Source organism: Macrobrachium rosenbergii, chromosome 41 (genome assembly GCF_040412425.1).
Source record: "Macrobrachium rosenbergii isolate ZJJX-2024 chromosome 41, ASM4041242v1, whole genome shotgun sequence".
In the NCBI taxonomy this organism is placed as follows: Eukaryota; Metazoa; Arthropoda; class Malacostraca; order Decapoda; family Palaemonidae; genus Macrobrachium; species Macrobrachium rosenbergii.
In genome coordinates, this window is record NC_089781.1 from 23,644,476 (window position 1) to 23,650,380 (window position 5,905).

A 5,905-nucleotide genomic window follows, 5' to 3' on the forward strand; every position below is an offset into this window, starting at 1 on the left:
AATTAAAATTTTACAATTTAAAATTGTTTAAAGGCTCTGGAGATGAGACTGCAGTGTACACCAGGCAAACTAACACTGGTCATTTACAGAAAATTCTGTCAATCCTTTTCCATCTTCAACCAACAATTGTGAACAGAAGTCAAGTTTGTGAACAATGAACTATGGCTGGTAAAAGGACTGACTGGAACAACATATATAATAAAACAATTATACTGGTGGATTAAGTATAAGTGACGAGGCTTTATAATTTTCTTTTTACCATAATGAAGCACTAAATAGATATTTCGTTGGTGCTTGAAGAATTTAATGTAACTGAATGCGGAGGATAGACCTCAATACAATGTTTAACAGTCCATCGTCTGGGATGAATTCTGTGCTCTACATATACAAAGACCAGGCATTGCGAAATTTATAAAATATCTTATAATAAACTAATGTTTGATGCGAACAGTCACGACAATTTTGTAAGGTTGGTAATATTCCTAATATGGAAACCAAAAAAACTCTTCAAAATTTTATATTAAGTATTGATAATTCTCATAAGTGATTCATTAAGTACTGATAATACTCATGAGTGAAGTATTATCAAGCAAAGTCTAATACTGCAATAAACTGGCAGGTATTTAGGGCTCCATTTGGTGTTCTATGTCATCAACAAAATTCAAAATCTAAAACTTTTCTAAAGCAGATTATATATAAGTGTACAGTAGATTATCTACGGCAGATCTTCCATTTGACCTCATCAGGAACACTTCATGACATTTAAGTTCACAATGCTTTGGTGAATACCTCCAGTATATCTTCAGGTCGAGTGCAGAAGACTACAAAGTATCTACTTTGCTGATACGACTCATTTCAACCCTGTAAAAAAAGGAAGTCGTTAACTTGACCGCCATGCTATATACTCATTTTACATTTTATCAAGAACGGTTATACCTGTACTAATGAAATGTTTTTTTCTCATTACTTAATTACAAAAAGATTAAGATGTAGCTTACATGATTTGATTTGGTGCAAATAAATTACATACTAGACATTATGATATTTTGGAAGGAACCTTGGACATTAATCGGAGGACGCCTTGTCAAATCGGGCATTATTACCTTTAACTAAACATAATAGCCCAGTAACCTTTTGTATTAAAACTAATTCTATTCATTAACGAACACCTTACACTGATCTTGTCCAACATATCTAGTTACAAGCTAATTTAGTACTGTACTCAAAAGAGTACATTACAGTACCAGAGGTTTTTATATCCCCTTTGAAATTAAAGTTCATATATGTAAGATGGAGAAATATATGTTGTTAGTTTCTTCTAGCCAAAGGTCAAAATTAATTTCCTTGTTCTGTCTATTGATTTAGTCAGTCTATAGGTCTTAAAATGAGATCTTTAAATTCTGCTAAAATAAAATTTATATAAATAAAAATGTTCACCATTTCATTAAGATGTAAACTCTACACACACCACAGAAACCTAAAATGTTTAGGCCTCTTTGATGGAAAACTGAATCGACAAAGCATTTCTACTCTTGAAATCAGACTGGATCCATGATTTATCTTCTTTTTATGTTATCTTACAAGGTAACAATTCTCTTATTCCTTTATAATATTCCAGATACTGCACTTAACTGGTTTCTTGTCATCTTCCCTATTTCCAATATATGGCAACCAATTTATGAGCAGTTTGCTCTTGACTGCAAAATTATGACTAACTTGTTCTCGCAAAACAAATGACGACAGTATAACAGCATATCCAGTTCTCCAAAAACTCCTAGTTCAAGCTTCATCTGAGACACATTCAAACAGTTCCTGAAACATTATTAAAATTCAGTTTGGAGGTTCCATAACAACTGGGTTTTACTGAATGTACTATTTACACCTTCCAGTATAAGTTCTCATTTTGTATCACCTGAGAAAAAAAAAAAAAAATGAGACATGACAATCATTGCTCTTACATCTAGTGAGGCTTACAAAAACCACTGTATCCTATCCGTTGTTCATACTGGGCCCACTAACGGAAGGCCATTTCGCTAACCAGAAATTAATTAAAACTTCGACAGTGTACCGCCTGAGGTGCACTGACGGAAATACCATCACCGCCGTTACGGGGGAGGAGCCACTGCAGAACAAAGATCAAATTCTGATCAAGAAATACACCAACTTGATATGGTGTGACCCTGAAAATATGCGACTCTCAGAGGAGATCCAAAAGCTGTAAAAACTACAACTAGTAAGACTTCACAACATGCTCAAAATTAAAAAGCATTTAATATATATAGACCAGAAAGAAAGCTTTTCTAAACGAGTTCAGAAAATTAAATGAATCATGAGGAATGGAATGGAATATTGAGTTTAGGCCAAAGGACAAGTTCTGGGATCTATGAGGTCATTCAGGGCTGGAGAGGAAATTGAGAGTAGGTAGGTTTGATTGAAAGGTGTAACAGGAGGTAAACCTCGTAGTTATGAAATAATTGTTAGGAGAGGGCGGAAAGCAAGAGGGAAGAAAGATAATATGAATGGAGGTACAATAAAAGGAGTAAAAGAGGTTGCAGCTAGGTGCCTAAGGGACGCTGCGAAGAACCTTTAGTAATGCCCACAGTGCACCCCATGAGGTGCAATGACGGCACTACCTCTCTACGGAGAGGATTCATGAGTGTCCCTACTTAACTTGTAGTCAACATTTTTTAGGCTGTTTGGGCCCTTAACCCTCAGGTCGTGACTTGAAGCACTGAAGGGGATTCTTGAATAGCTGCTGGCTGTTCAAGTCGAAATAAATGAGAATCAACTCTTAAAAAGCTGTTACCTCCTTTAAATAAATTTCACTCTATTGTGGACGAATGAAGATATCACCCTACTGAATAGGCACGGTTATTTTCCGGAAGACACAAACCACCTACCACATTATAATTTATATTTTCTTGGGTAAAACACATCAAAACTAAAGATTTCTTCTCAATACATAACCTTCGCAAATGCTTAATAACGGAGAAAAATAATCAATCAAATTACGACTTATAAGGTAAGACAATACTTGCCCCCCAATCCCCTCCAAATAAGGCAAAATTGTAGCCAGTGAACACCCCTACGTTACGTTAATTTGGTTTTTTTTTTTTTTTGTTCTTTTAGTGCCCTATCATTTCCTAACCATTTTTGCATGAAAAACTCAAAATGGTTTTCCATGCAAAAATGGTAGCAGGAGTCTTCCGAAAAATTACCATAGATAACTCCTCAAAACAGAATCAGAACCAATGCTCAGAAGACGATTTTGTTTAAACTAATGTCGATTATCGTCTCAACTCTTTCGTTCCTCTGAAAAGCCACAGTACTTGTCAAAATAGTTAAAACCAAAACAGTGTAATAGGAAGCCTCTGCCATTAACATTCAATAATAATTATCAATACTCTCTCATCATCACTAATTATATCTCTACTGTCTCTTCAACAATTCAAAGGCTATTCATGTCTCTACTGTACTGCACGACTGCGGTTTACTCTAAAGACGCCACTCCCCACCTATAAGCAATTAGATAAAAAGTCCGTACTATATATATCTTACAAATATTTACAAAAGTTTGTTAAGATCATGTTAAGATTAGCGAACCCACTCGCAGCAGGGTTCGCTATTCTTTACAAGAAGATTATTGGGTTCGTTATTCTTTACATGGGAATAATCGGGGTCGCTGTTCTAGACATGAACACTTCAGTATCAGACTTTTGATTCCCAGGGGCTAGTATTAAACAAGGCGAAATACATTTGACCCCCAGGGGCTAGTACTAAACACGACGAAACAGTGTAGATGAATCACTGTTTCGCCGTGTTTAGTACTAGCCCTCGTGTGGAACTGGAGTTCGGACCGAAAAAGGTTGGCCATTCTTTACATGGGGATCACTGGGTTCGCTGTTCTTGACATGGAAGATAATGGGTTCGCTGTTCTTGCCATGGGAGACATTGGGTTCGCTAATCTAGACATGATCCGTTTGGAAGTTATGAGCAAGGGTCAATAAAGCTTAGGTTGAATATGTATATCCTAATGAGAACAAGCACAAGCACATTAACTAAATTAGATAATTTTGGGGTCTGCAATCGTGAATTTATTTTCGTGTTTGTTCGACTTAGAAAAGGGCGATTAACTTGATACGAATGAGTTGGAAGCTAAGTTATTACTCAAATTAAGACGGAGAAAACCTTTCAGTTTACAGCCCAACAAATTAGATTATGTTTTAGCCTATTAAGCCGTTTTAACACAAAATTGGGCCAACCTCGAAAACAACGAAATCAGTGATTGACATCACTGACAAATGTGTTAAAAAAATCTTCAAAAATTTTTGGTTTTTTACAGTTTTACAACAAATTTTGGAAACTTACGTAATATCAGTTGAACGTGACTCTTGCTGACCCAGAGATATAGCATCTTAAGAACTTAACAACCAAAATAAAATAAGAATCAAATTCTTCCTGACTTCGTGAAGCTAGCGTAGGAGACGAGAATGAAATCCAGCATCCTTTGTTAGTGGAGAGGGAGGGACAAAGGATCAGTCTTGCAGGACTTATGGTCGTGTCAAAGGATCCCTTTCCAGTCAGGATGACGTACGATCTGGAGGATCCTGGACACCTCGTGCATCGTAACTGCAAGAAAATAATAATAATAATAATAATAATAATAATAATAATAATAATAATAATAATAATAATAATAATAATAATAATAATAATAATAATAATAATAATAATAATAATAAAGTTTACTTTGCTATACAATGTCTTGAATATCACGGCCAACAAAGGCAACCTTATAAAGTGCTTCAATGATCATAAAATTGAATACAGTAAGATTCCCAATAGGAAGGCTCCCGCCAATATCTTGAAAAATAAACTTCCAAGCTTGCCAAATACAATTACATTTATGATTTCATGCACAATTTATTTTTAATCTTAATCTCTGAATACATGCTTTTTCATAATCAAAATTTCCCACTGACTTTACATGAGAAATGTTACCCTTCTCTTGGGAACCACATTCGGGTAGTATACAGAGTATGGAGACAGGGATATTCAGTGTTCCTTGGGGTGGCCTAGGAAGGGCGAAGCCCCCGCGCCCCCGGCCAGGTCAGGGCACGGCGCCCTAAGTTAGGTTAGGAAGGTAAGGTCTGGTTAGGTCAGGGGGAATGTTAGGATCTCTCACGCCTACCCGTCTTCCCCTACTCTCCATCCACTCCCCACATTCTATTAGTAATTATACAAATCAGTTTTAAAACTAAAAGCCAACCTATTTATTTCTAGGTCACTTCAATGTTTCATTGCTAATGAACACTGCATTCGGTTTAAATTGTGACCAGTAAATTGAAATGCAAGGAGCTACTGCATTTGATTTAAGGCTTTTCATAATGCTGTATAAATGAAAAAAAATTCAAGAACACTGACCCTGCAATACAGTATTATACAGCCATTCATGGGAAGAACAAGTAAGAGGAACTAACCTGGTATGGAGTAGTGCACTGAGCTTACGTTAAGAGTACATTAGAGCCAAATACATTTATTTCCTTTACATGGAACTATGTTAAGAGTACATAGCCAACTATATTAATTTCCATTACACTCAATGTTAAAAGCACTAAGCCAAATATATTTCCAAACTATTATACTATGTAAGAGCCGGAGCATACCCCATTTGATTCACAAATTAAGTACAGTGCCCAGGTCAAATTTTGGTGACCACTTCCAGGTCACACCACTTTAATGCTAATCCCACCCACACAGAATTTACAGTTCTTACAGAAATGTCTATGCAACCAGTTGAAAGGTTGGATCATGTCAAGATTAACGAACCCACTCACAGCAGGGTTCGCTACTCTTTACAAGAAGATTATTGGGTTCGTTATTCTTTACATGGGAATAATCGGGT

General features: G+C 36.0%; 1 long non-coding RNA gene across 2 annotated transcripts in view; it reads right to left on the minus strand.

Annotated features, from left to right (window-relative positions):
* Positions 1-270: 270 nt before the first annotated feature.
* LOC136826753 (uncharacterized) overlaps positions 271-5,905 on the minus strand; it is a 7,535-nt gene continuing 1,900 nt past the window's right edge. For both annotated transcript variants that reach the window (XR_010849703.1, XR_010849702.1), the window contains exons 2-3: positions 4,369-4,629; positions 271-861 (exon numbers count right to left, since the gene is read on the minus strand). This is a non-coding gene — a long non-coding RNA (uncharacterized lncRNA). The remainder of the gene's footprint in view (positions 862-4,368; positions 4,630-5,905) is intronic.